We start from the raw sequence: 10,057 nt of genomic DNA on the forward strand, positions 1-10,057 counted from the left end.
GTTCGATGATTAATATATAATTGAAGTTGTTGTTCCCTCACATTATCTGAAGTAGCTCAGCAGTGTTCGCTGGCGGCTAAGGGCCCGACCTCTGGTGGATTTAACTGCTTTCTTGTGTTATATTTTTTATTCTTCTAAAGTTTGGTTGGTTTGATAATTTCCTATTTCTGTGAGTTTACTTTATTTGTTGTTTATCCTTCCTTGTATTGAAGTAGTGTATGCTCTGTTTATAATTTACAGCGTTGTCATTTGATTTGAGTTATGTTTATTACAGAGTAAATTATCTATATAGTGAATCGCATTGAATTAATCATCTATAAGAGTTTGATTATCACTATTAGACTCTCAGAATTGATATCGTTTCTATTTTGATTGCTTTATAGTGATTGAGTATAATTTAGATTGAATCAGCTAAGAAGAGGTGAGTTATTGTTACTATGCTCTCAGCGGATGATATTGTTACTTGAATTGCTGTAATATTTGGTTTAGTAGAGGATTGAGTTTTGAAGCTAGATGTCATATTTCCTTTAATCATTGAAATTTGAGTTTATTAGATGCATTCATTTACTCTTGTGTCGAATATCTTTACTACAATTTAGGACACATTACTCTCTGAATTAATAGTAGCCACATACTGTGTACACTCTTGAAATAAGAGGACTTTCCTGGGTTGATGATTAGTGTGGGATACGTAGGAGTTTTAAAAGGCACCTTTTTATCAGCCAACACCAAGTTGGATAGTAAATCTGAAAAGTGAATCTTTATTTGTTTTAAAGGGTTATAATATATGGAACCCAGTAACAAGGAAGGTTGTGTACAGCTGAGATGTGGTGTTCAGAGAGGTGAAAGATGTTATTAAACATGAAGTCCAACCAAAGGAACCAGAGAAGATAGAGTTTGAGCTAAAGGAGGAAGAATTAGACTCTACAACAAAGGAGGAATCAGAAGATGAAGACCCACAAACTCCAGGTGTGAGAAGATTAGTTCGAGAAAGAAGGTAGCCAGAAAGGTATAGTCCATCTACTTGATGTTCAAATTTGTCTTTATATATTACTAATGATGTCCCAAAATTGTGAAGGCAGTAGTAGATTCAGAGGATGGAAAACTCTAGAAAGAGGCCATGGTTGATGAAATGACATCTTTGCACAAAAATGAGGCTTGGGATTTGGTGGAGTTTTCGGCTAGAAGGAAACCCATTGGAAGCAAATGGGTGTTCAAGAAGAAGACAAATGTAGAAGGAAAGGTGGAGAAATACAAAGCTCGGTTGGTAGAAGAAGGTTATTCCTAGGTGCCAGGAATTGATTTCGGTGATATTTTTTCTCTTATTTCCAAGGTAAGTTCTATTAGATTAGTTTTATCTAATGTTGCTACTTTTAATTTTGAGGTAGAGTACATGGATGTGAAGAAAACATTTCTTCATGGGGATCTGGAAGAGGAAATCTACATGAAGCAATCTGAAGGGTTTGCGGTGAAGGGTAAGAAAGAATTGGTATGCAAGTTAAAGAAGTCTCTGTATGGGTTAAAATAGTCATCAAGGATGTGGTATCAGAAATTTGATACATTTATACGGGACTTGGCTTCACCAGAAGTAAAGCAGATGACTGTGTATATTTTAAATTAATTGGTGACTGTGTTATTTATTTGATATTGTATGTGGATGATATGTTTATAGTTGGAAATGACAAAGAAATTATCTAGGATTTGAAGACCCAATTTTCCTCCAAATTCAACATTAAAGATCTTGGTGCTGCAAGCTATATTTTGGGCATGGAAATTAACAGAGACCGGAAAATAGGAAACTCTGGTTAAACTAGAGGAGGTATGTTGAGACAATATTGCAGAGATTTAATATGCAGGATAGTAAACCGGAAGGTTCCTATTCCTGTAGGTGTAAAGTTATCTACTAAACAATGTCCCGAGAGACAAGAAGAGGAAGAGGACATGTCCCATGTTCCATATGCAAGTGAAGTCGGTAGCCTAGTGTATGCAATGGTTTGTTCTAGACCAGACATTGCACATGCAATGCGAGTATTGAGTAGGTTTATGTCAAAACCAGAGAAGGAGCATTGGACAACAGTGAAGTGGGTTTTCAGGTATTTGCATGGCACTAGTGATTATGGTTTGTGCTACCAAGGAAGACCAGGATTGGACAGAGTGTTGGATATTCGTGGCTTTGTAGATGCTGTCTGGGCTGGAGATCTGGATCAGAGAAGATCTACAAGTGGGTATGTGTTTAACCTATTTGGAGGTGCAGTCAGTTGGATGAGTAAGAAACAATCTATAGTGGCACTATCAACTACAGAGGCAGAATACATGGCATCCACTCATACAAGAAAGGAAGCAGTTTGGTGCAGAGATTGTGTTCAAGTATGGGGTTAGTACAGGGAGCTATAAGGATATACTGTGACAGCCAAAGTGCAATTTTCATGGCAAAGAACCCTGCATATCGTTCAAAGACAAAGCACATTGATGTTCAGTATCACTTTGTAGGGATATGATAGAAGAGAAAAAGGTGTTGCTAGTAAAGGTGGACACTTTGAAGAATACTGCAGATGCATTGACGAAATATGTGAGCTCTGATAAGTTCTCTTCGTGTAGAGAAACAATGGGCATTGCAGGGCTAGATAAATGACTAAGCTCTCTTGTGGCCCCCTGTGGAAAGAAAAAAAGAAGTGGGAGAATGTTGGGTTGTGTTATATTATTTCCATTACTAGCCCACGTAGTTAACCAGGGGGTTAGAGGGGGCGAGGACCCCCCCTTCGTTGCGTCGATTGCATATCGTGGGGGTCATAGGGTGTTTGAGGGGTTCAGGTAACCCCACTCTATGGGGTATGGGGCAGCGCCCTAGAAAATTTTGTTTTAGAACCTATGTTAGGTTGGGCAGACCCACCTATGGTTTTGTGCATGATTTTTGCACATGTTTTTGGACATGATGGTTTTTGGTCCATGGTTTTGGATGCGATAGTTTTTGGTCCATGGTATTGGATGCTTTAGCATGTATAAATATTTATTATAACATTGAAAGGAACATAATGAAAAATCAAGCTGGTAGTCCTAATTTTGGGATCCATGGGAAAATATTTGTGTATATGTGTTTTATGTGTTATGCTCTCACATTGTTTATTTTATGTGCTTTAGAATTCATACACAGGTAATTTATGTACGGGGTTAAAACCTACAAATGCAAAGGTTAGGGGCATGACAAAGACCATTGCCTGGTCTTTTCGAACTATATTGCAGGAGGAGGGCCAATGCCTTTGAGGCTGGAATATCAAGAAGGACCAAGAATGGGGCTTGGATTATCGTGCATTATATGTCAAGTAGCAGGAAAACATATGACGGATAACTGTCATTTGTTGTAGGAGTTTGTACAAACACCAGAACAAAATTTCTACAAATTTTGTAGGTTAGTAGGGCATGATGAGCATAATTGCAGAATCTATGAATTGATGATGGATAAAACATCCACCTATAGGGTTCAGGTAGAGATGTGGCCCCCTGACCAGAGCATGGGGATGGTGTGAACAGGCTTTTACAGGCGCGGATGAGGTCGAGGTAGAGGACTTGGTAGAGGTCGACGACAACTAATCTGCTACAAATGCAGAGGACCAGGACCTTACACCCGCAATTGCACTAACCCAACACGTCCTTTGTGCAAATATTTCACTATGTTTGATCATGAAACAGAGGGTTATCCTACGCTAATAGCTAGGATATGCGACAAAGGGGTGATACTCCCTTAGCTAACTCAGAACCTAAAGATGATGATTTCTGAGCCTTGCGAAGAGGATCCGAAAGTGAATATAGTGCTTTGAAGTGGAATTGCAATAGGGAATGATAAGGGGAAACTACTCGAAGATAGTGCATGGGTTGTTCGGTCCCTATAATACTAGTGATTACCCCATTACTATTGTATTTATACACCTTATTTATATTGTTGTGCCCCTATTACCCCCATATTGTTATTTCTGTGCCCCATAGAATCCCTTTATTGTTATTTTTGGGTTTTATATTATTATTGTTAGGTTGGCTGGATTATATTGTGACTCCTTAGACTCCTATATATAGAAAGGAGGTTTTGTCATTTGTATCATCCAAGAATTGTTCATTTATGTAATGTAAAGGAGGTTTCCCCCTCGAAGAGGCTGAATTCTAAGGCGCGGATTTATCTTTTCTATCTTTTCTTGAGATGGTTACATAACATTTGGTATCAGAGCTTTGGATTCTAGGTTTCGCTGCTCCAAACATGTCATTGTGGAATTTTCGCCATAACTTTTTTTCTGTGACTTTTCAGAAGTAAAAAGAAAAACCCATTTGATAATAAATCGCGCTGAACCTTGGGTCCGAATTTTAGGGCTTTCCGCCTGATATTTACGGAGATATGATCTGAGGAAGTTGGTCTTTTTGTAGACTCCTGAATTACATTCAAAATACGTGACCTGGGGAAAATCGTCATAATTTTCTCTCTGAGGATCGGATTGAAATTTCGTAAGAAGGTACAGAAAGAAGACAGACTGTAGTTTCATTTGCGTGTGTTTCAGATTCAAAGGTTGAAACAGTGACTCGTGGCACGTCATACAAGTTCACTCTACTGAACCAGTATAAAAGCAAGTCACGGTGGGAGATTTCACATAACTCTTCCTTGGAGAATCCAATTTGTCTCAGACTTGTGGCATTGGAAAGAGGACATAGAAGGATACTATAGGTAGCAGTTTCAGAATTGGATGACTTGAAATTACAGAGATACATCAGATTCAATATCAGGCTTCTATAAAGTGAAAAAAGGTGTGTAGTTTTTTTTAAATTTTTGTGTAAGCTTGGTTTGACGAAATTCAAAGGGCATAGTAAAGCATTATTATCGGTAACTGATGCCCCGAGGAAAGAAAATGCAAACACCTAGTAAGGAACCTGAAATCTCTAGCATGACTCATGAAGAAGAGGAAGAAATGCTACATGATATATCAAAATTATAAGAACAAGTGCAATAAATGTCACACTCACAAAAGCTAACAGAAGCTAAGATAAGTGGCGTGGAATCTAAGATAAATGATGTGGAATCTAAGATAAAGGGCATGGAAGCTAATATGGAGGATTCGATGGCCGATTTGAAGATAGATTTGAAGACAGACATGGAAGAATTGAAGAAGTTGCTACAAGAAAGGGTCACTAATGGTGAAAAGGTAGTAAAGGAAACTCATGATGAGAACAAAAGAAATGTTAATCATGATTCTATAGATGCTAACGTTGGATCGAAGAATCACCATATTCCAAAAATTGATATGAGGAAGTTTGATGGCAAGGATCCCGCCACATGGATATTACAGATGGAGCAATTCTTCGATCTCAATAATGTGCAAAACGCACAAAGGTACGTATGGAAACTGTATATTTGGAACCAAATCAGTTTGTATGGTATCAATGGCTTTGCTCTCGTAAACAATTTATCACTTGGGCAATTTTTACAGAAGAATTAATAGCACATTATGAAGATACAAAAAGCAACACTTTTTTTAGCCAATTGATAAGTCTCAAACAGAAGGGTTCAGTAATGGAGCACATTGAGGAGTTCCAAAAATTGAACATAAGGGTAAAAGATATTCCAGAGGAGCATAGGATTGATTTGTTCATAGGGTATTTAAAGGATAATATCCAACATGATGTTCGCCTTTGGGAACCTGATTCATTAGAGAAGGCATTCAGGTTAGCAAGAAAAATGGAAAGAAAAATTATGGCAACCAGGAAGCATACCACTCACAACTATAAAGACGGAAGTGTTGTTGCCCCTAGTCTTCCACAACCTATAAGGTTGACACCACAACAATTGGAAGAAAAAAGAGCAAAATGGCTTTATTACAGTTGTGATAGAAAATAAACTAAAGGTCATAAGTGTGCTGAGAAGAAATTATTCTACATAGATTGTGAAGAGGAAGAAGAAAAGGAGCAAGAAAGGTCAAAAGAAGAAGATATACTCCAGGAACAAAGCCTAGATGAAGAACAAATAAATCCGACCATATCTTGTAATGCATTGGCGGGAATTACCACTCCTCAAACCATCAAGATAGAAGGACAAATCAAGAAGAAAAAGGTAATAGTGTTGATTGATTCAGGAAGCACCCACAATTTTATTCATTGTAGGGTAGCATAAGAATTGTATTGCTTCCTATATCCAGCACCAGAGTGTCAAGTGATGATTGCAAATGGAGGAACAATAAATTGCTCTGGAAAGTGACATAATATCAAGCTATCCATGGGAGAATATGTATTGACTAGCCCAATGCCTTCCATTCCAATGGGGGTGCTGATGTTGTACTAGGAATCCAATGGCTACAATCCTTGGGTACAATAGCTTTTAATTTTCATGAAATTTTCATCAAGTTTTCTACAGAAAGAAAGGAAGTTGAATTAAGGGGTATTGCAGGGAAACCAGGAAAGATAATCAACTCTAATGGCATGACTAAGCTTCTTAAAAAGGAGCAAAGAGGTGTAATTGCACAATTATGTTCGCTAGATGTTTCCACATTGGAATCATCTATTTCTCCAGATCTCCAAAATGTCCTGGACAATCATTCCAAGGTATTTGAGACTCCCAAAGGTCTCCCACCATATGCATGATCATGATCATGCTATTCATCTGATTCCAGGAAGTGTTCCTCCAAACATCAGCCGTACAGATATCCCTATGCCCAAAAAAGTGAAATTGAACGTATGGTTGCAGAAATGCTAGAGGCTGGTATAATTCAACCAAGTCAAAGTTCTTTCTCAGCTCCAGTAGTATTGGTGCACAAGAAGGATGGATCATGGCGCATGTGTCCGGATTATAGGGAGCTCAACAAGCTCACTATTAAAGATAAGTTCCCCATTCCTGTTATTGATGAATTATTGGATGAATCGCATGGATCAATTTACTTCACCAAGTTGGATCTTCGTTCGAGATATCATCAAATCAGAATGAAGATTGAAGACATTCTGAAAAACGGCATTTAGAACTCATGAGGGTCATTAGGAATTTTTGGTCATGCCTTTTAGCCTTACCAATGCACCTTCAACATTTCAAGGTTTGATGAATTCAATTTTCAAACCATTCCTTAGAAAATTTGTGTTAGTATTTTTTGATGATATACTAATATACAGCAAGTCTTGGAAGGATCATGTTGAACATGTTGACAGGGTGCTACAACTATTGGAGGAGAAACAATTATATGCCAAAAGATCCAAATGTTTCTTTGGAGTCCAGGAGGTGGAATATTTGGGTCATATTGTATCTCATGAAGGAGTTAAGGTAGACCCTAGAAAAATTAAAGCCATTAAGGAATGGAAAATCCCCACATCCATAAAGCATCTGCAAGGATTTCTTGGGTTAACAGGGTATTATCGCAAGTTTGTTAAGAATTATGGGAGAATAGCAGCACCTCTAACAACATTATTGAAAGATTCATTTTCATGGACTCCGGAAGCAAAAAAGGCCTTTGAACATCTTAAAGAGGCAATGCGCCAAGCACCAGTCTTAGCTACGCTGGACTTCACAAAAACCTTTATTGTGGAATGTGATGCTTCAGGAAATGGAATTGGTTATGTTCTAATGCAAGATGAAAGACCCATTGCTTTCGAAAGTCGTCCAATCAAGGGAAAGTTTTTAAGCAAAGCTATTTATGAGAAGGAAAAGTTGGCAATACTCCATGCACTTAAGAAATGGCGACCCTACCTAATGGGAAGACACTTCAAGGTAAAAACGGATCATGATAGCCTTAAATACTTTTTAGAACAAATATTATCCTCGGAAGAGAAAAAAAAGTGGGTCACAAAGATGTTGGGTTATGACTTTGAAATCATCTACAAAAAAGGGAAGCAAAATGTGGTGACAGATGCACTCTCAAGAAAGGATGAGGATGTGGAAGCATTGTTGTGTGCCATTTCTATTATCCAACCAGATTGGATAAATGAAGCAAGGGAGGAATGGAAGAACGACGAAGAAGTGTGGGCACTTATTCGAAAGCTACAACAAGATTCCAGTACTTCTGATACATTTAGCTGGCAAAATGATTCATTATGGTACAAAGATCGCTTATACCTCTGTAAGAATTCCCAGCTAAAACAAAATATTCTTATGGAATTGCACAATTCTCCCTTAGGAGGGCACTCAGGATTTTTAAAAACTTACCACAGGTTAAGAAGGAATTTTTTTGGGATGGCCTTAAATCAGATATTCAAAAGTTTGTGGCGGAATGTTTGGTTTGCCAGCAAAATAAAGTTGAAACAATTAAGACGCCGAATCTATTACAACCTTTATCCATTCCAAGCCAATGTTGGGAGGAGGTTTCAATGGATTTTATCACAGGTTTACCCAAGTCTGAGGGAAAGAGTGTCATCATAGTGGTAGTTGACAGACTTACCAGTATGCACACTTTTGTGCATTATCACGTCCATTTAAAGCCAGTACAGTTTCTACTGCATTTATGGAAACAATTCAAAAGCTACATGGAAACCCAAAGATTATTGTAAGTGACAGAGATCCCATTTTCACTGGAAATTTTTGGACAGAATTATTTTCTTGTCTTGGTACTCAGTTAGCTCATAGCTCATCTTATCATCCTCAATCTGATGGGAAAACTGAGATAGTAAACAAATGTTTGGAAGGATATCTTCGTTGCTTTGTATCTGATAAACAGACACAATGGGTCAAATGGTTGCCTCTGGCTGAATGGTGGTATAACACTTCCTTCCATACAGCAACAAAAATGACCCCATTTATGGCACTTTATGGGTATCAACCACCATCCATCGCATCATATTTAAGAGAAAATTCTAAGGTTCAGGCAGTGGAACATCACATCGAACATCAACAACAAGTCCTCCAACTCTTAAAGGATAACATCATGTTGGCACAAAATAGAATGAAACAACAGGCAGATCAACATCGCAGTGAAAGAAGTTTTGATGTAGGTGATTGGGTATTCCTACGGCTACAACCATATAAGAAAATGTCCCTAAAGCAAGCTAAGAAGGATAATAAATTATCACCAAAGTATTATGGTCCGTACATGGTGTTGCAAAAGATTGGTACTATGGCATACAAATTGGATCTTCCTGCAGCTTCTCGATTGCACCTAGTTTTCCATGTTTCATGTTTAAAGAAGGTTATAGGTGACAAGCTCCCAATTCAAACAATATTACCAGAACTTGACGAGGAAGGAAAAATTATATTGGAACCAGAAGCAGTCACAGAAACAAGAACTCGACAACTACGAAATCGATCAATTTCAGAGTATCTTATCAAGTGGAAGAACTTATCCGCTGAAGATTCCACATGAGAGGATGAGAATTTTATGCAGAAGTATCCAGAACTACTCAAGCGTTGAGGACAACACTTTTTTGAAGGAGAGGGGCATGTTGGGTCCCTATAATACTAGTGATTACCCCATTACTATTGTAGTTATACCCTTATTTATAGTGTTGTGCCCCTATTACCCCCATATTGTAATTTCTGTGCCCCATAGAATCCCTTTATTGTTATTTTTGGGCTTTATATTATTATTGTTAGGTCGGATGGATTATATTGTGACTCCTTAGTCTCAAATATATAGAAAGGAGGTTTTGTCATTTGTATCATCCACATTGTTCATTTATGTAATGTAAAGGAGGTTGCCCCCTCGAAAAGGCTAAATTCTAAGGCATGGATTTATCTTTTCTATCTTTTCTTGAGATGGTTTCATAACATGGGTTCACAAAGCTCAGGGAAGGAGGCTAAATTTGGTTTGGAGCGTGCACGCGAAACATTCATGGAAGCAAAGAAGAGCTTCGTTGAGGCCTCCACCTCAGGAGCAAAGATAAGCCTGATCCAAAAATGGACCCTCTATGCTTATGACCTTCCTAGAGACCTGCATGAAGTTGGTACGCAATAGCTAGGTTGTGAAGCGATTGCAGGAGCTTACAAATAGATTTGTCGACAATACTTTAAGGTGAACAACCATGGTACAAAAGATTGGTAAGCATAAAACAAGGAACATGACGAGAGATGAGGCTGACCGTGTAAATATAAAGAATATAAAATGGATCAGGT

The sequence above is a fragment of the Pinus tabuliformis genome, chromosome X (genome assembly GCF_031772625.1).
Source record: "Pinus tabuliformis cultivar Carrire ecotype Pingquan chromosome X, CPIR1, whole genome shotgun sequence".
Lineage (NCBI taxonomy): Eukaryota > Viridiplantae > Streptophyta > Pinopsida > Pinales > Pinaceae > Pinus > Pinus tabuliformis.